The 26415-nt window shown below is 41.0% G+C and overlaps 1 long non-coding RNA gene and 1 pseudogene across 3 annotated transcripts in view; both read left to right on the forward strand.

Moving 5' to 3' along the window:
* Positions 1-26415, forward strand: part of LOC149749564 (uncharacterized) — a 261984-nt gene that overhangs the window by 120691 nt on the left and 114878 nt on the right. The gene's annotated exons all lie outside the window — the stretch shown is intronic.
* On the forward strand, positions 4-25261 carry LOC111162669 (B-cell CLL/lymphoma 9 protein-like; annotated as a pseudogene).

Raw genomic sequence — 26415 nt, forward strand, 5'->3', positions numbered from 1 at the left:
TCCCCTATTCAGTGCCTCTGGGATCCCCTTCGCTGCCACTTGCAAACCAAGTTAGAATGTGCTTAGGTAAGGGGGTGTGTTTTTCACCAGGGCATCAGACTATTTTGGAGAATTTCTCTTTGCATTCTTTTTATTACTTGCGAAAGTACTTCTAAGGCTCTGAGTATGAATGCCAATTGTTATTTATTTCCATCCTGGTGTCAGGGCAAGGAGAGAGAAAAGCATTCTCAAAGGAAGTGACCCCTTGGACCAAGGCAGCCTCTTTATTAAATCTTCCTGTAGAACCTTTGAGAAAAAGCAGAGCTGATGAGGCGGTGTCTTTTTCCCCTTCTGGATAAGTTTTCTAAATTTGTGATAAAAAGATGAGGGAACATGTAAGATTTTAGTTTGAGAAAAGTGTGCCATGGTCAAACTATTTCTGTTTAGGCCTCATCTCAACATGGCAAAATGAAGGAGATTTATAGAAAAGTATCTGTTGCTATTGAATTGATATTAGGAAATAGAAGCTACCCTCTCATTGGTTTAGAGAATAACCTTAAAAATAACATGTATTGGGAGTCCTTATTTTTTAGAAAGTAATATATTTCTATTCAAGAAAATTTGGAAAATGTAGGAAAGTATATAAACAAAAAAAAAACTTAGAAAAACAGAAAACCCAACTAACCTTTAATCTCCCCTTCTAATGTTGACATTAGGTCTTTTACTCCTTCTCATCGTTTACATCGTTTTAGTTTGCAAGATTGTAATCATACCCTATATTCATAGGGTTACATTTGTAAGATGCTCTTTTCATAATAATAGCATCAAGTGAACACATTCCCATGTCTTTGTTTACTTTTTTTTTAACATCTTTATTGGAGTATAATTGCTTTACAATGTTGTGTTAGTTTCTGCTGTATAACAAAGTGAATCAGCTAGATGTATATATATATATCTCCATAATCCCCTCCCTCTTGTGTCTCCTTCCCACCCCTCTAAGTGAACACAAAGCACTGAGCTCATCTCCCTGTGCTATGGAGCTTCTTCCCACTAGCTATCTAGTTTACACTTGGTAGGGTGTATATGTCCATGCCACTCTCTCACTTTGTCCCAGCTTACACTTCCCCCTCCCCATGTCCTCAAGTCCATTCTCTATGTCTGCGTCTTTATTCCTGTCTTGCCCCTAGGTTCATCAGAACCATTTTTTCTTTTTTTTCTTAGATTCCATATATATGTGTTAGCATACAGTATTTGTTTTTCTCTTTCTGATTTCCTTCACTCTGTATGACAGACTCTAGGTCCGTCCACCTCACAACAAATAACTCAATTTCATTTCTTTTCATGGCTGAGTAATATTCCATTGTATATATCTGTGCCACATCTTCTTTATCCATTCTTCTGTCGATGGACATCTAGGTTGCTTCCATGACCTGGCTGTTGTAAATAGTGCTGAAATGAACATTGTGGTACATCACTCTTCTTGAATTATGGTTTTCTCAGGGTATATGCCCAGTAGTGGGATTGCTGGGTCATATGGTATTTCTATTTGTAGTTTTTCAAGGAACCTCCATACTGTTCTCCATAGTGGCTGTGTCAATTTACATTCGCACCAACAGTGCAAGAAGGTTCCCTTTTCTCCATACCTTCTCCAGCATTTATTGTTTGTAGATTTTTTGATGATGGCCGTTCTGACCGGTGTGAGATGATATCTCATTGTAGTTTTGATTTACATTTCTCTAATTATTAATGATGTTGAGCATTCTTTCATGTGTTTGTTGGCAATCTGTATATCTTCTTTGGAGAAATGTCTATTTAGATCTTCTGCCCATTTTTGGAGTGGGTTGTTTGTTTCTTTGATATTGAGATGCATGAGCCACTTGTATACTTTGGAGATTAATCCTCTGTCAGTTGCCTTGTTTGCAAATATTTTCTCCCATTCTGAGGGTAGTCTTTTCGTCTTGTTTATGGTTTCTTTGCTGCGCAAAAGCTTTTAAGTTTCATTAGGTCCCATTTGTTTATTTTTCTTTTTATTTCCATTTCTCCAGGAGATGTGTGAAAAAAGATCTTGCTGTGATTTATGTCATAGAGTGTTCTGCCTATGTTTTCCTCTAAGAATTTGATAGTGTCTGGCAATACATTTAGGTCTTTAATCCATTTTGAGTTTATTTTTGTGTATAGTGTTAGGGAGTGTTCTAATTTCATTCTTTTACATGTAGCTGTCCAATTGTCCCAACACCACTTATTGAAGAGGCTGTCTTTTCTGCATTGTGTGTTATTGCCTCCTTTATCAAAGATAAGGTGACCATATGTGCGTGGGTTTATCTCTGGGCTTTCTATCCTGTTCCATTGATTCATATTTCTGTTTTTGTGCCAGTACCATACTGTCTTGATTACTGTAGCTTTGTAGTATAGTCCAAAGTCCAGGAGCCTGATTCCTCCAGCTCCATTTTTCTTTCTCAAGATTGCTTTGGCTATTCGGGATCTTTTGTGTTTCCAAGCAAATTGTGAGATTTTTTGTTCTAGTTCTGTGAAAAATGCCTTTGGTAGTTTGATTGGGATTGCATTGAATCTGTAGATTGCTTTGGGTAGTATAGGCATTTTCACAGTGTTGATTCTTCCAATCCAAGAACATGGTATATCTCTCCATCTGTTTGGATCATCTTTAATTTCTTTCATCAGTGTCTTCTGCATATAGGTCTTTTGTCTCCTTAGGTAGGTTTATTCCTAGGTATTTTATTCTTTTTGTTGCAATAGTAAATGGGGGTGTTTCCTTAATTTCTCTTTCAGATTTTTCATCATTAGTGTTTAGGAATGCAAGAGATTTCTGAGCATTAATTTTGTACCCTGCTACTTTACCAAATTCATTGATTAGCTCTAGTAGTTTTCTGGTAGCATCTTCAAGATTCTCTACATATAGTTTCCTGTCATCTGTAAACAGTAACACCTTTACTTCTTCTTTTCTGATTTGTATTCCTTTTATTTCTTTTTCTACTCTGATTGCTGTGGCTAAAACTTCCAAAACTATGTTGAATAATAGTGGTGAGAGTGGGCAACCTCGTCTTGCTCCTGATCCTAGAGGAAATGGTTTCAGTTTTACACCATTGAGAACGATGTTGGCTGTGGGTTTCTCATATATGGCCCTTATTATTGTTGAGGTAAGTTCTCTCTGTGCCTACTTTCTGGAAGGTTTTTTTATCATACATGGGGGTTGAATTTTGTCAAAAGCTTTTTCTGCATCTATTGTGATGATCATATGGTTTTTATTCTTCAATTTGTTAATATGGTTTATTACATTGATTGATTTGCATATATTGAAGAATCCTTGCATTCCTGGGATAAACCTGACTTGGTCATGGTGTATGATCCTTTTAATGTGTTGTTGGATTCTGTTTGCTAGTATTTTGTTGAGGATTTTTACATCTATGTTCATTGGTGATATTGGCCTGTAGTTTTCTTTCTTTGTGACATCTTTGTCTGGTTTCATTATCAGGGTGATGGTAACCTCATAGAATGAGTTTCGGAGTGTTCCTCCCTCTGCTGTATTTTGGAAGAGTTTGAGAAGGATAGGTATTAGCTCTTCTCTAAATGTTTGATAGAATTCGCCTGTGAAGCCATCTGGTCCTGGGCTTTTGTTTGTTGGAAGATTTTTTTATCACAGTCTCATTTTCAGGGCTTGTGATTGGTCTGTTTATATTTTCTGTTTCTTCCTGGTTCAGTCTCGGAGGGTTGTGCTTTTCTAAGAATTTGTCCATTTCTTCCAGGTTGTCAATTTTATTGGCATAGAGTTGCTTGTAGTAATCTCTCATGGTCCTCTGTATTTCTGCAGTGTCAGTTGTTACTTCTCCTTTTTCATTTCTTATTCTGTTGATTTGAGTCTTTCCCTTTTTTTCTTGATGAGTCTGGCTAATGGTTTATCAATTTTGTTTATCTTCTCAAAGAACCAGCTTTTAGTTTTATTGGTCTTTGCTATTGTTTCCTTCATTTCTTTTTCATTTGTTTTTGATCTGATCTTATGATTTCTTTCTTTCTGCTAACTTTGGGGGTGTTTTGTTCTTCTTTCTCTAATTGCTTTAGGACAAAGTTAGGTTGTTTACTTGAGATGTTTCTTGTTTCTTGAGGTAGGATTTTATTGCTATAAATTTCCCTCTTAGAACTGCTTTTGCTGCATCCCATAGGTATTGTGTCGTTGTGTTTTCATTGTCATTTATTTCTAGGTATTTTTTGATTTCATCTTTGATTTCTTCAGTGATCTCTTGGCTATTTAGTGGTGTATTGTTTAGCCTCCATGTGTTTGTATTTTTTACAGATTTTTTCCTGTAATTGATATCTAGTCTCATAGCATTGTGGTGAGAAAAGATACTTGATACGATTTCAATTTTCTTAAATTTACCAAGGCTTGATTTGTGACCCAAGATATGATCTATCCTGGAGAATGTTCCATGAGCACTTGAGAAGAAAGCGTATTCTGTTGTTTTTGGATGGAATGTCCTATAAATATCAATTAAGTCCATCTTGTTTAATGTATCATTTAAAGTTTGTGTTTCCTTATTTATTTTCATTTTGGATGGTTTGTCCATTGGTGAAAATGGGGTGTTAAAGTCCCCTATGATTGTGTTACTGTCGATTTCCCCTTTTATGGCTGTTAGTATTTGCCTTATATATTGAGGTGCTCCTATGTTGGGTGCATAGATATTTACAATTGTTGTATCTTCTTCTTGGATTGTTCCCTTGATCATTATGTAGTGTCCTTCTTTGTCTCTTGTAATAGTCTTTATTTTAAAGCCTATTTTGTTTGATATGAGAATTGCTACTCCAGCTTTCTTTTGATTTCCATTTGCATGGAATATCTTTTTCCATCCCCTCACTTTCAGTCTGTATGTGTCCCTAGGTCTGAAGTGGGTCTCTTGTAGACAGTGTATATATGGGTCTTGTTTTTGTATCCATTCAGCCAGTCTCTGTCTTTTGGTTGGAGCTCTTAATCCATTTACATTTAAGGTAATTATCAATATGTATGTTCCTATTACTATTTTCTTAATTATTTTAGGTTTGTTATTGTAGGTCTTTTCCTTCTTTTGTGTTTCTTGCCTAGAGAAGTTCCTTTAGCATTTGTTGTACAGCTGGTTTGGTGGTGCTGAATTCTCTTAGCTTTTGTTTGTCTGTAAAGATTTTAATCTCTCCGTCGAATCTAAATGAGATCCTTGCTGGGTAGAGTTATCTTGGTTGTAGGTTTTTCCCTTTCATCACTTTAAATATGTCCTGCCACACCCTTCTGACTTGCAGAGTTTCTGCTGAAAGATCAGCTGTTAACCTTATGGGGATTCCCTTGTACGTTATTTGTTAGTTTTCCCTTGCTACTTTTAATATTTCTTCTTCGTATTTAATTTTTGATACTTTGATTAATATGTGTCTTGGCATGTGTCTCCTTGGATTTATCCTGTATGAGACTCTGCACTTCCTGGACTTAGTTGACTATATCCTTTCCCATGTTAGGGAAATTTTCAACTATAATCTCTTCACATATTTTATCAGATCCTTTCTTTTTGTCTTCTTCTGGAACCCCTATGATTCAAATGTTGGTGAGTTTAATGTTGTCCCAGAGGTCTCTGAGACTGTCCACCATTCTTTTCATTCTTTTTTCTTTATTCTATTCTATGGTAGTTATTTCCTCTATTTTATCTTCCAGGTCACTTATCCTTTCTTCAGCCTCAGTTATTTGGTTGTTGATTTCTTCTAGAGAATTTTTAAGTTCATTTATTGTGCTGTTCATCATTATTTGCTTGCTCTTTATTTCTTCTAGGTCCTTGTTAAATGTTTCTTGCATTTTGTCTATTCTATTTCCAAGGTTTTGGATCATCTTCACTATCATTATTCTGAATTCTTTTTCAGGTAGACTGCCTATTTCCACTTCATTTTTTTGGTCTAGTAGGTTTTTACCTTGCTCCTTCATCTGCTGCATATTTCTCTGTCTTCCCGTTTTGCTTACTTACTGTGTTTGGGGTCTCCTTTTCACAGGCTGCAGGTTTGTAGTTCCCATTGTGTTTGGAGTCTGCTCCCAGTGGGTAAGGCTGGTTCAGTGGCTTGTCTAGGTTTCCTGGTGGAAGGGACTGGTGCCTGTGTTCTGGTGGGTGAGGCTTGATCTTTTCTTTCTGGTGGGCAGGGCTACATTGGTGTTGTGTTTTGGGGTGTCTGTGACCTTATTATGATTTTAGGCAGCCTCTCTGCTAATGGGTGGGGTTGTGTTCCTGTCTTACTAGTTATTTGGCATGGAGCATCCAGCACTGGAGCTTGCTGGCCACTGGCTGGAGCTGAGTCTTAGGGTTGAGATGGCACTCTCTGGGAGAGCTCTCACCAATTGATATTACATGGGGCTGGGAGGTTTCTGGTGGTCCAATGTCCTGAACTTAGCTCTCCCACCTCAGAGGCTCAGGCCTGACACCAGGCTGGAGCACCAATACCCTGTCAGCCACCCGGCTCAGAATAAAAGAGAGGAAAAAAGAAAGAAAAAAATTAAAAATTAAATAAATAAAATAAAATAATTTTTAAGTTATTAAAATAAAAAATTAAAAAGTAATAAAAAAGAAGAGAGCAACAAAACCAATAAAGAAATTCACCAATGATAACAAGTGCTAAAAACTATACTAAGATAAACATAAAAATCAGAAACAAGTCAGTTGCAGACAGCAAACCCCAAGTCTACAGTTGCTCCCAAAGTCCACCGCCTCAATTTTGGGTTGATGCATTGTCTGTTCAGGTATTCCACAGATGCAGGGTACATCAAGTTGATTGTGGAGATTTAATCCGCTGCTCCTGAGGCTGCTGGGAGAGATTTCCCTTTCTCTTCTTTGTTCTCACAGCTCCTGGGGTTCAGCTTTGAATTTGGACCTGCCTCTGTGTGTACATTGCCCTCAGGCTTCTGTTCCTGCCCAGACAGGACGAGGTTAAAGCAGTGGCTGATTAGGGGGCTCTGGCTCACTCAGGCCAGGAGGAGGGAGGTGTACAGTAGTTATACTTGGAATGCAGGATGAGCCTGCAGTGGCAGAGGCTGGTGTGACATTGCACCAGCCTGAGGTGCACCGTGTGTTCTCCCGAGGAAGTTGTCCCTGGATCATGGGACCCTGGCAGTGGTGGGCTGCACAGGCTCCTGGGAGGGGAGGTGTGGATAGTGACCTGTGCTTGCACACACGCTTCTTGGTGGCTGCAGCTGCAGCCTTAGCGTTTCATGCCTGTCTCTGGGGTCTGTGCTGATAGCCGCGGCTTGCGCACTTCTCTGGAGCTCCTTTAGGCGGTGTTCTGCATCCCCTCTCCTCGTGTACCCTGAAACAATTGTATCCTGCCTCCTAGGCAGTTCCAGAGTTTTTCCTGGACTCCCTCCTGGCCAGCTGTGGCGCACTAGCCCCCTTCAGGCTGTGTTCACGCAGCCAACCCCAGTTCTCTCCCTGGGATCCGACCGAACCCCGAGCCTCAACTCCTGCCCCGCCCACCCTGGCGGGTGAGCAGACTGGTGCTGCTCAGGCTGGTGAGTGCCGGTCGGCACCGATCCTCTGTGCGGGAATCTCTCCTCTTTGCCCTCCGCACCCCTGTGGCTGCGCTCTCCTCCGCAGCCCCGAAGCTCCCCCCTCCGCCACCCGCAGTCTCTGCCCGTGAAGGGGCTTCCTAGTGTGTGGTAACCTTTCCTCCTTCACAGCTCCCTCCCACTGGTGCAGGTCCCGTCCCTGTCCTTTTGTCTCTGTTTATTCTTTTCTCTTTTGCCCTACCCAGGTACGTGGGGAGTTTCTTGCCTTTTGGGAGGTCTGAGGTCTTCTGCCAGCATTCAGTAGGTGTTCTGTAGGAGTTGTTCCACATGTAGATGTATTTCTGGTGTATCTGTGGGGAGTAAGGTGATCTCCGCATCTTACTCCTCCACCATCTTGAAGGTCCCCCCCCAAAATAAATGTTTCAATTCTGCTTACAAAGGTATAATTTAGCAAATTACTGTAAGTCATAATTAGTTTGAGAGAAAGGTTTCCTTATACCTGGCCACACAGAAATCCACAGATAAGTGAGGACAGGTAGAACTTGAAGTATTTTCAGAATAAACTTGAGCTCCAGAGATGCTCTCATTGTCAGGTGGGCTTTGGCCAGGAAATGCTAACAAAACAAAACCTGCTGCCTTAGGGCAAGACCCCAGGCCCCGGCCCACCCCCATGTCTTTAAGAACCTTTAGCAACATCATTTTTAATGGCTGCTGAGGATTCCAGACATTGAGATAACACATTTGGTTGGAGACTGATCTTTCAAGAACACCTTTAGGAATTTTCGCTTCCCCTTAATACCTTTGTCAGAATTGGAAAAAGAAGAAAGGAGAGAGATTAAAATTCAAATCAGTTTCTCTCCTTTTTGAAGTGGTGAAAGGTTTGGTGCGGGAGAATCATAAGACAACAGGATCGTCCTTTCCAGCTGGGTCTGAGCTGAAGTGAGGCAATTGAGCATAAGTCTGATGTGACAACAGACTATCAGGATCCCCACATCAGCAGCCAACCTGTTCTGGCTGGGGCCTTGCCTCAGCCACGAGGCTGCATAGTGACAATTCAGGAGCTGACAGCATCTGCTCATACTGCAGAGTCACCACATGCTTGCCCCATCTTGATTAATTGGCTTGTTTCATTTTAGACATTCTCCTGTCACAGAACATTCCATGATTGTACAAGTGATAATGAGTTACCCTAGGGATAACCTCTTCAGAACCAATAAATCTGTAACTCTTTGAATACTGAATACATCAGCCCTTCTCTAAAGTTACACAGCAAGGCATTAATACCATCTAATATTATAACATTTGTGCCAGGGTGGGTCTGAAACATTATATGTTAGCAATTAACCCTTTTGTTTGTGGCATTAATGAATGAGATTAGAATTGGATTTAAGGATTTGTTAAATGGCAAAGCCCAGTGACCTTAATTACTCTAATCTTATCTGACCTAAATGAATGAAATGCATTTCCACGTAAAATGGTAGGCATTTTTACCTTATAATGTGTAAGCTGCTGGTCTGATCTCTAATGTTAAAAACAAAAACGGAATGAGAGATAATGCAACATAGCCTAATTTATGCATAAATATCCAAAAACAATTAAAGGTATCTCAAGCCGGGACTACATAACATCTCCTAACAATCCTTTCCTAATTTTTACATAAAAATTGCTTTCTTTCTCTGATATAAAAGTTTTACCTACCCATTGTAAAAACAACATATAATTAAAAAATACGTACAAAGAGAAAATAAAAACCACCTATGATTTGACCACACAGATATAATCATGTTATATCTGTTTGTTGTTGTTGTTGTTTTCCATAGAGATATTTTAATTGACTATACATATATATCTCTCTATATATACATACACATATAAGCCAACATATACATACATACGGGCATGCATAAGATATTACTATAGTGTTATTTTGGATTATATTCTTCCAGGGGATTTTCTTCTATGCATAAATACATAGAAATATATATTTACTTTCCTAATATTTGGGAATGGCATCATGTTATACATATTACTTAATAGTATTCTCTTTTTTCATGATAAACAGTATGCCCTGGGTTGGTATTGTCTCTCTTCCTCCCTTCAGGCCACAGGGACTTAATTGCTTTTTTTTCCTTTTCAGAGCAGCCATCACCTCACCAACTTCTTGAGGTGTCTCCCTAATACATACTGCAGAAGACAATACAACATCCCCAGATTCTGCTTTCCTCACTGTCCATGAAGCCCACCTCACAGATCATTGTTAAAGATTTCACTGGTAATTGAGTAGGAAAACAGATAATACAAAAATAGCCATTGTGGCATGTTCTGTAAGATTTGACAGACCTTCCTGGTTCCCTGGCCAGAGTGCCTGGGTGGCCTGAAAGGGTATTGTTTGTCATCTTTTAACCCTGGTAGAAAGTTTATCAAACTCCCCCTCACTTAGGCCTTTTCCTACCTTCAGCCTCTGAAATCCAGTGATTCTCAAGCTATCTGGAGGGGAGATGAAGTTGCTTTTTTAAGTATTCTTCTTCTGTGGTAAAATACACATAACATAAAGTTTACCATTTTGCCATTTGTAAGCGTGCAGTTCAGCGGCATTAAGTACATTCATGTTGCTGTGCAACCACCAGTGCCCATCTCTAAAACTTTTCATTTTCCCAAACTGAAACTCTATACCCATTGAACAATAACTCCCCATTCCGATCTCTCCCCAGCCCCTGGCAACCACTCTTCTACTTTTTGACTCTATCAATTTGACTATTCCAGGTACCTCATGTAAGTGAAATCATACAGTATTTTTCCTTTACTGTCTGGCTTATTTCACTTACAATATCTTCAAGGTTCGTTCGTGTTGTAGAATATGTCATGATTTCCTTCATTTTCAGGGCTGAATAGTATTCTATTGTATGGATATATCACATTTTAAAAATCTATTCATCCTATAAATACTTGAGTTGCTTTCACCTTTTGGCTATTGTGAATGAGACGGCTATGAATATGGTGTACATATATCTGTTTGTGTCTCTGCTTTCAGTTCTTTTGAGTGTATATCCTGAAGTGAAATTGCTAGATCATAGGGTAATTCTATTCTTAATCTTCTGAGGAACTGCCATGTTGTTTGCTACAGAGGCTGCACCATTTTATATTTCCATTAGTGATGGACAAGTGTTTCAATTTCTCCCTCACTGAGACTTGTTATTTTCTGGAGCTTCTTGTTGTTTAAAATAGCCATTCTAATGGATATAATGTGGTATCTTATTGTGGTTTTGATTTGCATTTCCCTAATGATCAGTGATTTTGAGTATCTTTTCATGTGCTTATTGGCCATTTGTAAATCTTATTTGGTGAAATGTCTTTTCAAATTGTATGTTCATTTTTTAATTGAGTTGTTTGTTTTTTTTGTTGTTCTTTTTTGCGTTATTTTATTTTTTTTAATTTTTATTTATTTATTTATTTTTGACTGCATTGGGTCTTCATTGCTGCACACGGGCTTTCTCTAGTTGCCTTGAGCGGGGCTACTCTTACTCGCGGTGCGCAGGCTTCTCATTGTGATGGCTTCTCTTGTTGCAGAGCACAGGCTCTAGGCGCACAGGCTTCAGTAGTTGTGGCACGTGGGCTCAGTAGTTGTGGCTCATGGGCTCCAGAGCGCAGGCTCAGTAGCTGTGGCACGTGGGCCTAGCTGCTCCATGGCATGTGGGACCTTCCCAGACCAGGGCTCGAGCCCGTGTCCCCCGCCCCGCCAGGCAGACTCTCAACCACTGTACCACCAGGGAAGTCCCTTTTTTGCTTTATTTTGTTGTTTAACTTCTCTTCCATTATAGATTGATACTTTTATAAAATACAGTAAAATTACCACCAGTGAATTACTGGATATCAAGATAAAGGATGTTAAGATGAAGTCCTAGTACATCTGTTTCTAGCCATAATGAAGTAAAAGGGATTGATTCACTCTTCTACCTTAAACAGTTAGGAAACCAGAATAATATATGAAACAATGGTTTTCAGATATTGAACAAAAGTCGCATTAGGAGTGTGATCCCTTCAGAGGAAAGAAACAAACAAGGTGAGACCTGTCACCTCAGCTTATTGCTTAGAGGCAGCCCACAAGCACACTTGAGAGGATCAAACTGAGCCCTGGTAACATAACTGCATGCCAGAACAAAGACCACAGCTGCATAAAGGAATACAGCAAAATTCAGTACCCAGTAGTGAAAATTTACACAGTCCCCAATCCAATTAAAAAAAAAATTACCTGGTATGCAAAAAAGTAGGAAATATGATCCTTACGAAGGGAAAAACTCAACTGTTAGAAGATGAATTATATAAAAATGAAACAAAAAATGACATAAAAATATAAGACCCATTTTAAAAAAATTATTAAATTTAATGGACATAAAAGAAATTATTCTGTCAAATTGCTATAAAGGTTTCTACATGCTTGCTCCCATGTTTTATACTTATTGTTCCATGAAATGGCCAGTAACAATCCACAGACCATCAGCTGGTCTGTAGACCACACTTGATGTAGCCCTGATTAGACCAGTATTTTTTTTAACCTCAAGCCGACTGACTTAAATATGATTACAGAAACAAAAACAAAAACAAAAACACGTTTGAATGTACGGCTGGCCGTACAAGAGAAGAGCCTGTGTCCCAAAGTGAATTACATGTCTCTAGGGATTCCAATCTGAGCGGCTCCCACCTCAGGGTGTTCCCAGCACTATGCCAGACCCTGAGGGAAAACCTGAGGTGAAGACCCAAGTCCTCAGAGTGAAGCATGGCAGGGAAATTTATGAGAGGCTTAATTAGCACAGTCATTTTATATAAGTAGAGACACAAGGTTTTAAGTAAAACCCTTCTGAGCCTAATTATTTCCTCTGTTATCAGGGACTTCAGAGGAAACTGCACTAAATCATTCTGGGAATAGGTCCTCAGTTCACAGATGCTGAGAACTAATTACTTAACGCATTGAATTGAGTGCATGTTGTAACTGCAAAATATGAAGACTGGATTAGAAGAGCCACCACGAGCTCTTTACCAGCTACCTCTTGGAGGCAAATGTCCATGGACACAATGTTCCAGAGGAGAATGGAACATTGTCTTCTGGAAAGCTGCTAATTAAGAGCTTCTAATTAACAGCAGCTTTCCCTTACAGTCCTGAGGATGGTTGCTCAGCCTATCCAGGTTCAAAACTGTTTTGTGTGGTGAAGCTGGGAGAAAGGAAAAAAAAAGACAAGTATGTATAAATTGGAGATATGCAAATGTCATTGTTGACATTCTACTTGTTACTTTCATTTTGGAACTCATTGCAACCCATCTATCAATGTCTTTTTCTATTCCTGTTGTTTCTCATCTATGAAAAGAATATAATGATAACAGTATCTTCCTCATAATGTTTAAATGATCTAATATATGTAAACATATTGGCACATACTAAGTACCCAGTAAATATTGTCTATACCTGTATCTATACATCTATAGATATTATTTTTTCATTCATTCAAATCCACTGAAGAAATACATGGTATCTGAGGGATCAACCTAAAAATTATACAATTGAGCTTTTTAAATTAAAAGCTCTGGTATAATTGTACAGAATGTAGCACTGTTAGTTTCAATTTAGACCTTATCATTATTGTCTGTGGCAAAAGCACATCACCCCAAGGGCAAGGAGTTGAGTCCTGAGGTGTGGGCAGTAGAATCAATCTGCAAGGGCAGGTTGTCTGACATCAACTTCATCATCTACAGAGGTTCAAAATCCCCTTTTGTTTCCTCGCAGAATCATTAGTGCCCATTTCTTATGACTGTGTCATTTTGGTCTATTCGCAAAAAAAAAACCAATTATGTGACAGAGCACTGAGTGACGCCTGCCTTGGCTGGGTATTGCCACTCGCACCTGGAGTGCTCAGAAGAATGATAGAGGTGATGCGTTAACTATGCTCAGTCAAAAGTAAAAGATGGAGAATAGTGTTTTCATTTTTCAGTTTCAAATCTACATCCCTTTATCCTGCTGTACAAAATAGGATCTCATGGTGATCACAGTAAGGTCTTGGAGGACACTCTGCCAAGACATGTGAAGAGGTGCCCCTGACCTGGGCATTCTGAAATTCTTGATGAGCACCTTGCCTGGTTACAGACAGCTGTAGCAGCTGCCTGCTCCTGTTTCCAGGGAGGAAACAGTGCTCTGTGTGTTCCTGAGTTTCTTTACAGATTTCAGGGGTGCTCCCTATATGAATGTGGAAACTTCTCATAAGATGACCAGTGGGAATGAATGCTCTAGGAATGAATGCTCTAATTACTTTTGGTGACAGTAAATAAAATTATTTTGAAATGGATCAGAGGTCTTGTCTATAGATAAAGGACTCTTTCAGTTATCCTTATGCTTGGCTAAATTGGTTTTCTGAAATGAGAATGTAATATTCCTGAGAGAATGAGTATTCATATTGAACTATTTTCATTTAAAAATAATCATTTAGGGGGTAGAGGTGAGCTCTCATACTAAACTAGAAGTAGCAAAAATTAGATAGTAAGGAATTTATTTTGTTGTTTTTCTGCTTCCCAGTTTTCCTCCTTGACGTTCTACAGATTTCTGTTATTGGTCAATTTTTGTTGCTGCTGTTTCTGTGTCCTTTCTTGACACCCTCAGTCAGTCTCTTGGTTTCAAATATCATCATTGCTCTGTGAAAAACAACTGAATCTCTCTTTACAGTTACGGGACTTCTTATTATATGAGGTAATAAATCTCTATCATCCAAACCATCTTGGTTTGGTATTCTCTTACTTGCATCTGGAAGTATCTTGACTCTTTTTCCTCTAAACAGTAATGGGAGAGTGAATCATTCTAAAGCCAAGTCAAGATCATGTTGCTCCCGCGTTCAGAAATCTTCAGTAGTTCCCCACCCCCTACCAAAGGAACCCTCCAAATTTATTATCGAGCATTTAAGACTTTCCTAAAATCTGTGCCAACTAACCTTTCCAAGCTTATTTATTATATGCTTTCTTTACCTGGTCCTTCCAGTGGTTAAAACACTCTAAGAGCTGCAGTGGGGAGACAGGAGAGGGGAGGCTGCCACCCAGCTAAACAGTTGGCTGGGACCTGGACCCAAGCCCACTCCCCATTCCCTGCCACCACCCTGCCTCCAGGGACTAAATGTGGAACTAGCTGGTGTCAGCCCAATTTTCACCTAGAAAGTCACTTCAGTTTAGGTGGCAGAGATCATCTTTGGAAAGTTCTTTTGTGTCCCAATGTAGATTAAAGAGCAAATTGAACTCCCGAAAGGTGGGGGTTGCCTTTGAGAACATGGCTCCTAGACCCCAGAGCTCCAGGATCAGCATGGCAGCATGGTGGCCTTTGTGTATTGTGTGCCCTCAACATGCAAGGTTCTCCTCTGGCAGCAGGAAGCACACTCCGAGAATGCTGAAGCTGCAAAACCCACTTCCAGAGCACAGAAAAACAAAGAGGAACAAGGTATACCAGCAGCCAACATGCAGGAACGCACCCAGTAAGCAGCAAGCCACTGTCACTGACTCAGCAATTGCTTCTGCTGTGGTCCGAGAAGAACTCAGAGAGCCTGTCCCTGTCTGTGACTGCAGGCTCAGTCATTCAACCAGTGCAGCCCAGTAACCCTAAAGGGAGGAACTCCACCACAAAAGAGTCAAAGTCCAACAAACAATGATGAACAACATAATAAATGAAATTAAAAATTCTCTAGAAGGAATCAATAGCAGAATAACTGAGGCAGAAGAACGGATAAGTGACCTGGAAGATAAAATAGTGGAAATAACTACCACTGAGAAGAATAAAGAATGAAAACAATGGAGGACAGTCTCAGAGACCTCTGGGACAACATTAAATGCATCAACATTCAAATTATAGGGGTCCCAGAAGAAGAAGAGAAAAAGAAAGGGACTGAGAAAATATTTGAAGAGATTATAGTGGAAAACTTCCCTAATATGGGAAAGGAAATAGTTAATCAAGTCCAGGAAGCGCAGAGTCCCATACAGGATAAATCCAAGGAGAAGCATGCCAAGACACATATTAATCAAACTATCAAAAATTAAATACAAAGAAAAAATATTAAAAGCAGCAAGGGAAAAACAACAAATAACATACAAGGGAATATCCATAAGGTTAACAGCTGATCTTTCAGCAGAAACTCTGCAAGCCAGAAGGGAGCGGCAGTACATATTTAAAGTGATGAAAGAGAAAAACCTACAACCAAGATTACACTACCCAGCAAGGATCTCATTCAGATTCTATGGAGAAATTAAAACCTTTACAGACAAGCAAAAGCTAAGAGAATTCAGCACCACCAAACCAGCTGTACAACAAATGCTAAAGGAAATTCTCTAGGCAGGAAACAAAAGAGAAGGAAAAGACCTACAATAAGAAACCTAAAACAATTAAGAAAATAGTAATAGGAACATACATATTGATAATTACCTTAAATGTAAATGAATTAAATGCTCCAAGTAAAAGATATAGACTGGCTGAATGGATACAAAAATAAGACCTGTATATATGCTGTCTACAAGAGACCCACTTCAGACCTAGGGACACATACAGACTGAAAGTGAGGGGATGGAAAAAGATATTCCATGCAAATGGAAATCAAAAGAAAGCTGGAGTAGCAATTCTCATATCAGACAAAATAGACTTTAAAATAAAGACTATTGGAAGAGACAAAGAAGGACACTACATAATGATCAAGGGATCGATCCAAGCAGAAGATATAACATCTGTAAATATTTATGCACCCAACATAGGAGCACCTCAATACATAAGGGAAATGCTAACAACCATAAAAGGGGAAATCAACAGTAACACAATCATAGGGGACTTTAACACCCCATTTTCACCAATGGACAAACCATCCAAAGTGAAAATAAATAAGGAAACACAAACTTTAAATGATACATTAAACAAGACGGACTTAATTGATATTTAGAGGACATTCCATCCAAAAACAACAGAATACACTTTCTTCTCAAGTGCTCATGGAACGTTCTCCAGGATAGATCATATCTTGGGTCACAAATCAAGCCTTGGTAAATTTAAGAAAATTGAAATCGTATCAAGTATCTTTTCATTGCAGCTCTTTTTACAATAGCCAGGACATGGAACCAACCTATGCGTCCATCAACAGATGAATGAATAAAGAAGATGTGGCACATATATACAATGGAATATTCTCAGCCATAAGAAGAAACAAAATTGAGTTACTTGTAGTGAGGTGGATGGACCTAGAGTCTGTCATACAGAGTGAAGTAAATCAGAAAGAGAAAAACAAATACCATATGTTAACACATATATATGGAATCTAAAAAAACAAACAAACAAATGGTTCTGAAGAACCTAGGGGCAGGACAGGAATAAAGACACAGACGTAGAGAATGGACTTGAGGACACAGGGAGGGGGAAGGGTAAGCTGGGACAAAGTGAGAGAGTGGCATGGACATATATACACTACCAAATGTAAAATAGCTAGCTAGTGGGAAGCAGCTGCATAGCACAGGGAGATCAGCTCTGTGCTTTTGTCCATCTAGAGAGGTGGGACAGTGAGGGTAGGAGGGAGACGTTAGAGGGACAAGATATGGGGATATATGTATATGTAAAGCTGATTCACTTTGTTATAGAGCAGAAACTAGCACACCATTGTGAAGCAATTGTACTCCGATAAAGATGTTAAAAAAAAAAGAGTCAAAGTCCAAGTCAAAGCAGGAGATGATGGCCTTCCCTTACAGTGATGACCCCATCTGGGAATCCCCACCTGCCTTTCAAATTCTCCAGGCAGAGAAAACAAGGGGGCTGGCCAGTCAATCCTAGTTCCCCCTCTTAATGACTCCAAGAGTGGGAGCCATACACTGTCAGCACTCCTTTGGCCTGGTGGGAGCCTGGACCTGAAGAATGGGGCTGCAGATGGTGCCAAGGGAGCAAGGTATTCCCCATCCCCCACCGCCTCACTGCTTTGGTCAGAGCTCCTGGGACTGAAGAATGGAATTCTGCTGACCACTGAAGTCCCAGGATTCCCAGTGCACAACCCACTGATGACCCCATCATATTACGCAAGGTCTTCCAGACCTTTCCACAGCCAGACTATTATCCAAACCCACACCTGCTCCGAAGACATTAGACCAAATAGTGTGTATGTTTTCAAGCTGCAGATTCTGCACTAAGGGTCAAGTTGAAACTGCTGCCCCTTTTCACATCCATGACATCCCTAACAGCAAGACAGAGAGAAGCATACCTCTGTGAACAGGCAGATATGTGCCTTTGGAATGACCTGAAACCTCTCCCAGCTCCAGCCAACCAGGGTTGGAATTCTTCCCCGAATACCACACCGCAGCCAACTCTGTGCGTTCTGGCACCAGCACCCACACCTGCTGCTCCCATATGTCCCCTGAGATAATCCTGGGGTAGAAAACAAACTGATTCCTTCTGCAGGCAGCCCTGCCCGCTCTACTCCACTGCTCCGACATGGTAGTGCTCCAGGCCTGATGCCCCCAAACCAAGCAGTTACCTCTGTCTCCTACAGGGACAATGGCTCTGGCAGATCCCAATGTACTCCTTCCCCACCTCCCTCCACTAGTGTCCAGTGGAGATCCCCCCACCCTGGGAGAAACCCCAGATAGACTACGTCATGAGCAGCTTCAGCATCGGGAGCACTGCTTACACACTCTCAAATCTAGCGCATGCTTTCCCCTGATGAAAAGACATTCACAGCAGCACAAGGGATGCAGAATGCTGGAGTGTTAAATGAACCTCCAAAGAAACCAGAAGGGTTGATACAGGCCAGAGTGGCTTAGTAACGAAGCTTAGGTAAGGGACCCGGGTCCCAGACAGCTGTGGAGGCTCCACTTGTCCTTCCAGGATACAGAGATGTGCCCTTTTGTCCAGATGAAGTGATTCCACCTTCCATGAACTCCCTGTCTGGGCCCCTAAGACCCAACCACCCAGATCATATGACTCCTGAGTAGATAGTTTGGCTGAAATTATAGCAGGAGTTTTTAATAAACAGAAGAAGAGGTATCAGGGAAAAGTGGCTGTACCCTAGCGCTCCCTCCAGGTTACAAAGGTTTATCTGCACGGACCTTAGAATTTCTCTAAGAGCCTCTCCCTAGATACCAGATGACCCCTAGTGAAGGCTGGGCACCTGGGCAAGCAGAACCATCTTCTGATAGTATGACTGCACCATGTTCTCTGCTCTTAGGCACACGGCCCTCGACTGCAACATACCAGGGATCAGATATGCCTTCCTGGATTTGCAGGAATGATAATCTGAAATGGAAGGGCAAATGTCACCAACCCTGCATCCAGACCATGTCTTTCTGGAGTCAGTTGGCCAGACAACATGTCAAAAATTACAAATAATTGAAACTTCTTTCCTGGCCAGGGGGTCTTTTTGATTGATGGGATTGCTTCCAAAATCCCCAAAGATTCTCTGCAGAGATGCTTCAACAGCAGCTTGCAGAGAAATTTCAAGGTGGCCTCCCTGGGATAAGCATAACAGGAATAAGGTCCAACATGGAGATGACTAGCATGATCCCAGGCTCTCAGTGAACATTCCCATTTTCCTGCAGTCCTGCCAGGATAACTTTCCAAAAACGATTCCCCACCAGTGAGCCCTGGTTGGGAATTTGAGTTTGGGATGGTCCTTAATGTCATGAAAGGAAATGTCAACTTAAATGTCAACAAGGGATCCAACTTTCAGATGACACCTCAAGAGACGAGAGGCTCAGTGTGCCCTGGGGAGATGATGACTTGCACTCAGGTGGCTCCGAGATGCTGCCTGCTGAGCAGAAGCTGGCTCCCCTGCCATCTGGTGAGCGCCCTCAGCAAGAGTATGTCCTGGGCTTTAGGCCATACTTTCCGTGTCTCAAGGTCCAGGAAGCAACGGTGGTTTGCAGAATCTCAGAGAAACAATCAGACCCACCAGAAGGACTAATGGCCAGCTCTGTGATAGCCACCAATACATCTCAACCCTCTAGAAACGCCATTAGCCTCAACACAGCTCCTCCAGTTTGAAATGGCCTGGGGCAAAAGCCCTGTGCATTCTCCTGGTCTGAACCCTCTGCAACCTCCCACCATGTACTGTCCAGTCATCAATGCTGGGCTCACCCTCAGGAAACCTCAAGTGCCTCCAGATTCCATTGTACATAGCAGGCCTGATGGCAGGCCCAGATGCTGCTGCCTTCATTAAACAGCCTTCTTAGGGTTTGCTGCTGCTCTGTGGATGATCTGCTTCTGTGAATATCCAGATGTCTTCTCTCTAGTACAACTCGCCTCCAGAGCCTATCCTTCCCCAAGCCTGCTCTCCATTGTGGTGTCTTAAATGTTCAAGTTTGCAATGTCCAGTTCTACCTGATTATTCCATTATGCCATCAAGATGGCAATCGACTCAGATGACAAGCTCCCCTCCAGCTCCTTCAAGTCAACTTCTCATCAATGAATAACCTGCCAGAAATGGGCATTAATACATAAAAATCCTCGAATTTCAGGTTCTGATGCCAACACTCAACCCCATGGGAATGACCCAGCCACTCCTCACTATAACCAGATGCCCTCCTTGGTTACCTTGGGAACCAACATGCTTCCTCATGGTGTTTCAATGGGGTCTGATTTGATGTCACACAATCCTATGATGGGTCTTGGGTCCCAGGAGCCTGAGATGGCATCTCAAGGACAGAGGGGTTTTCGCAGGAGTTCCCTCCAAGATGAGTCTCTTCCACAGCAGTTATCATTTTCTTGCCATGGCCCCAATGGAGGCAGAGCAACTTCCTGGAGACGTGGGTGTCCCAGGAGAAGGCACATTTGGCCATTCTAACACCCAATTTAGAATTCAGCACTTTAAAAGCCTGGGGGCCCAAGGGGTCCTGACTCCATCACTGTGCTGGGGAATAGCCTGTCTTCAGTCTTTTCGGACCCAGATCTGCAGGAAGCCATACCTGAGTTGGACCTGTCCTCTACATTCCACCTGAGAAGCCCAGCCAGACACTGAAATGGTTCCATGAGAGGAAGTCCCAGGCCATAAACAGCCCTGGGGTCCTAGACCTGGGTTTTTGCACAGGGGATGATGGGCAAACCAGCCCCCAGAATGCCTGGCTTGGGAGGTCCCGGGTTTGTGGAAACTCTGGGCATCCTTCCGGGTACAGGTGTAACCATGCTGAGCCTCAACCCAATACAATCACTGGCCTCTCTCAGGCAAGAGCAAAATATTAATGAAACACACACACACAGACACACAATTAATTTTAAAAAAACTAAGTTCAGTGTAGGGTAGGAATAATAAGGAAATCTATTTTTTGTTTAATAATGAAACTTAGGACATTGCTTTTCAGTTTAAGTGCGCCTCACCACTGTCTGTCTCTCTCGATATACACATCCACCTCTTTCACCCTTCACCATCTCCCTCATTAAGTGTGCTTCTTCCCCTCATGCCCACCCCCAGCCTGCTCACGCCCTGCCTTCCCCCCTTCTTTTCCCTTGGGTGCTGCGTACTCAGCATTATTTTGGGGAGGTAGATCTAGTAAAGCCTCAGCATCCCTGCTGAGCATCCTCCTGGTTTTGGGAGGGAGAGTGAGGTCTGTCCCTGGAATGCTCTGTGGCTTTCTCCTCCTGGGTGACTTTTTCTTTGCCAATATGCCCTCTTTTGCCTCCACTCTTGTTTTCTGGTCTCCTTTTCTGCGGAATTTCCAGGTGAATTTTATTAATGTGGGATGGAACAGATGCTAACAGTTATCCAGGATTTTGTTTTTGTTTTCTGAAATTTTGTGGTTACTTCCCTTTCTTCCTGCTCCCACACACAAAGTGTTCTACGGAACTTCCATTAAATTCGGTACAAAACCACTTGCTGGGGCTGTGATGTCAGAAAAATTAAATATATTGCTTCATATAAAATTAAAAAGAATATTTCAAGGCTCAGTCCAAAAATGACTTCCATGAGACTCTTCCTGATCTCCAGGGGAGACCAAATGCCATTTTCCTTGGAACTTGCTACTAACATCTAACAGCTTCTTCCGTCCTTTTCTTGTAACATACTTTTTAATGTTTTATCTTTCCTATAAATTGAAACTATGTGAGAGCTGGTTCTGACCCTGATTCAACTTTGGCTGCTCCACAATGTTTTGCATGTAGATGTTCACTGAATGTTAGGCAGATGCATAATTTTTTTCTCTAACCACTGCAAATTATCCCTAACATGGGGAATGATGGAGGGAACAATTAAAACAAGCCTCACAAGTTGAAACATGACACTCAGTTTATGAAAGGAGGAGAAAAAAAGAGGAGTTGGAGGAGGATATAACCTGAGCTATAAATAGCTTTAGAGAAACTAAGCAACATGTGACAGGGATTTGTATGAGCTTACAAGGTGCTGCGGGTAAAATGCTGGAGTTTATAAGAAGGAAGGGGAAGTTTATAAAGTTTGCTTCTTAGCAGGGCAGTCAGGCAGTATCAGGGCTTACTGTGTGTCTTTGTGCAGGCTGCTATAACAAAAGGCTGTAATAGACTGGGGGGCTTAAACAACAGACATTTATTCCTCACAGTTATGGAGGCTGAAGTCCAAATTCAGGGCTCCAGCAGATTTGTTGTCTGGTTGGAGCCCGCTTCCTGGTTCATAGATGGCTGTCTTTTTGCTGTGTCCTCACATGGTAGAAGGGACAACAGAGCTCTCTGGGTCTCTTTCATAAAGGCACTAGTCCCACTCATGAGGGCTCTACCCTCATGAAATCACCTTGCGAAGGCTCCACCTCCTAATACCGTCACCTTGGGGGTTAGGTTTTCTAACATGTGAATTCTGGGGGGACAAACATTCAGTCTCTAACATTATGGTTCTACATAGGCTCAGAAAGCACCCCGCACATCCTATCAAGTGAAAAGTGATGCTGATGACAGCCCTACACTGCCAGTGGTGTCTCTTGAAGCCTTGGAAACTGGGGATTTTAATAAAAATCTTCCTCACAGTGTCCCTCAGGAAAACTTGGAGGTTAAAATTTTATCAGATCCAGTGCTATTATAAAATGACTCTTTTGTAGCCTCCCCAAATTAGTTTCATATTCAAAGCAGCTTATTTCAACCATTCCCTGCTTAGTTAAATGAAGGCTTGGAAATACAGAGTGCACATGGAGAAGAGAGAAAGGTCTCTGTCTACTTCAGAAAATATTTGGAGTACATGCCTACATCTTAACATTTTGCAGTCATCCTCTTTTTTTGAATTGCTATTTTGACACTTTATTTTTACTTACATTCAAGAATGACTCTTGGGAAGACTTCATTTTAAAAGTATTTTCTATTTACCTTGCTTAGGTATCATGATGAAAGTACTCTGGAAGTAGTCATATACAGATGGGGGCAATAAATATGTGCTTTTAAGAAATGTCATGTCCAAGATTCTTAGCTTCTAAATGCAATGACAGTGAGGAACCCTCATGGCCTTGCTGCCACAGGCTCCAAACACCAGCTCCAGCCCGTCCACCAGGAATTATGTCACTTTCCTGAGGCTAATGCTCTTTGTTTACTCACAGGTGTGCTCACTTTAAATAAATCCCACTTACAAAAATTTAGACTTGCCAAATACAAAAGCTGGCAAAGTGACTGCTAAAGAAAAGGATCCTTTACCATGTCAACACTTTAAATAAGAAGCTGTTTTAGTACATTTTAAAGTTTGAAAACATTTATTTCCCAGGAACTCTGGATTTGCTGGAAATGCTGCACACCTGTGTTCTCTTCATTATTCTAGCACAGACTTTGACACTTTCTGAAGCCAGCCAGAAGTAGGATAAACAGCTAATTGTCTGTGTCATGTGCTGTGTGGCTTGTGAATCCAGAATAAGAGGCCAAAGAAGAAAATGATTGTTCCAGCACTGATTTGCTGTGAATCAGTTTCCATCCTCAGAAAATTCATTTTATTTTACTCACAGGGAAATCATATTAAGCTGCCTACTCCATGTCAAGTTGTTTGGATTTCTGTGGAGAAAGAAAATAAGATTGGGATTGGCAGAACAGCGTGTTATATGGGGAAAATCAGATCATCAGAGAATATTGGAGCTTTAATGGTCCTTAGCACCCTCTTAATCAGGCAAAATCCTTCATACTGTCGGTGCAAAAAGTAGAATAGGCATCTTTGTTTTGTCTTCCAAGCATTTCTGTTTCTCTTCCCAAGCTAACCTTAAAAGATGGATCCACTTCCAATGAACAGTTCCGAAGAAGGATTGGCATTGTTGGCTTCAGAGATGGAGACCTTCTGAAGTGGCTCCTCTGAAGGTTCTTGGCTTAGGTCACAATTTTTTATGTCTAGTGGGTACCGGGGAAAGGCAGCTTTTCATGTGAATTTATTATTGGCATCAAACAAGGCAGGATTTTGTTTTGGTTTGTTTTGGCCCATGGTAGGGTAGAACAGAGAATGGAATTACATAATCAGGCATTCCCAGGCAAACAAATTTAAATGTTGCTTTGAGTTTGAATTAGTCTGCTTAATGTCTAAATCTCACAGTTCTTCCTTCTATCTGTAGTGCAACCTAAAACATAAAAGATAAAGCATTCTCTGGGTTGAGATCTAACCCTGTATTCTGTCTTATACTCTGATCTACAAGGATGTAGAATTTGCTGCAATGGCATGTTATAGAGACATGTTCTGTCTTGAAAATAAGTAAGATATTTCTGTTAAAAATAGATATGGAGATTAGTGGTGGATAAATCTCATTAAGTTTGGAATCTGGGTTGACTTTATATAAGGGTTCCAGGAATTCTGGGGCTTAGTGACAGATTACACAAGTATTTGGAGATTAAAGAGCTCATCAAATCCAGGAAAAAAATGCATGTCCTTTAAGGATGTTCCCCCAAATATATGTGTTTGTGTGTATACACACACACACACACGCACTTAGGGAAGAATTAATAACCAAAGCTTCAAGTTTTCAGAGGCTTATGTCTTTTCTACTTCTGTGGGAGAAGAGAACTCTATTCTAAACCATGCCCACCAGAGCAAGCAAGCCAAATAGGACACACAGTGTTTTCTCAATGGCCATATTAAGAACTGAGCTCCCTTGCAGGTATAAAAAGAGACAGCCTGGCTTGAGTTCAAATCCTGCCTCTCTCAACTTAGTTGCTATGTGGCCTATTCAAATTATTCTACCTCACAGAGCCTCTATTCCTTCAACCTGAAGGCAGAGGGGGTAACAGTGTGAGGATAGATTTCCTATCACAAAATAAAAAGTTAAAGCCATGTTTGATTAAAAAATAATATTCAAGAAAACCTGAAAGTAGAAATCTACGATTACATTGACTGTATGAAATGTTTTTACAGTTCCTGTCTCCTCTGTACCTCTAAGGGACCACTGCTTCAGTATCCATTTATTCTTTCCTGGTTCAGTAGTTGTTTATGAGCCTAACACAGGGAGAGGCAGTGGCCCTTCAAAGAGAGAGTCCTAGACTTGTAGAGAAAAGAACTGGGCTTGAGATCTGACTTATCCATTATCTCCGACCTTGGAAAAATCATTACATTTCTCTGACTTATGGTTTCTCATCTGTAAGATGGTGTTTTAGACCAAATGTTGGTGTCCTCCCCAAATTCGTATGTTGAAGCTCTAACCCCAATATGATGATATTTGGAGGTGGGGATTTGGTAGGTAAGTTTAGATGAGGTGATAAGGGTGGAGCCCTCATGAATGGGATTAGTGCCCTTATCAGAAGAAGAGACAAGGGCGCTCGCTCTCTCTCTCTCTCTCTCTCCCTCTCTCCCTCTCTCCCTCTCTCTCTCTCTCTCTCCCTCTCTCCCTCTCTCCCTCTCTCCCTCTCTCCCTCCCTCCCTCCCTCCCTCCCCCCCTCCCTCCCTCCCTCCCCCCCTCCCTCCCCCCACCCCACCATGTAAGAACTCAGTGAGAAGGTGGCTGTCTGCAAGCCAGGAAAAGGGGGTCTAAGCAGAAACCAAATCAGCTGCCATCTTATTCTTGGACTTCCCAGCCTCCAGAACTGTGAGATATAAATGTATATTTTTTAAGCCACCTAGTCTGTGGTATTTTGTTAAAGCAGGCCAAGCTGACTAAAACAGATGGGGATAAAAATACCAACCTATATTATAGAGTCCTTAGATCACAAATGAGACATATATAAAATCTCTGCAAATTTTCGATCACTAAACAAATTATGAGTACTGTGTTAGGAACTAGAGAGATGTAAAAATGAGCCAGGTACTGACTTTGACCTCAAAAAGTTCAGTTTCCTAGGTGAGGTAAGACTCATGTATTACCAACTGTGATACAAAAGAGAAAGGGCCATATTCATTCATTCTTCATTCATTCATTCATTTGTTTAACAGACATATATTCAGCATCTGCTATGTGCCAAGTGCTAGATTTGGGGCAGCAATAAACAAACAAAAAATTCCCTGTTCTTACAGAGCTTTTATGTGAGTCATGGAAGCAGTCAATAAACAAATACATAAATATTAAATAATATATTCAGTGGTAGGAAGTGCTTTGAAGAAAAATAAAGTAAGGCAATGGAAAAATTGTGGTGAGGGAGACTTGGCTATTTTGTACAATGTGATGAGAAAAGACCTAGTCAAGTCATGTGACTGGAGGGTCAGTCTCATAAGGGACATTTGAACAGACACTTCCATGAAGTGAGCAGATGAGCTTAACAGGTTTCTTGGAGGATAATGTTGAAGGCAGGGAAAACAGCAAGTGCAGATGTCCAGAGGCAGGAATGTTAGTCATAAAAAGTATTCTAACAGGCTCTGGGAATTCAGAGTTGATCAGATTATTTCTAGCTAAGGAGTCAATAATGATATAAGACCCTCAAGATCAGTTCAGGGAAAATAGAGGTCCTGCTAAAGAAGAGGCTTGTATAAAAGCACCACATATTTACATAGTCTTTTATATTTTTCACCCATCTTTTGCTTAGATCATAACTCATAAATTTCTATCCA

The sequence above is a fragment of the Delphinapterus leucas genome, chromosome 3 (assembly GCF_059928025.1).
Source record: "Delphinapterus leucas isolate spDelLeu-1000000601 "Yukka" chromosome 3, BTC_Dleu_Yukka2, whole genome shotgun sequence".
Lineage (NCBI taxonomy): Eukaryota > Metazoa > Chordata > Mammalia > Artiodactyla > Monodontidae > Delphinapterus > Delphinapterus leucas.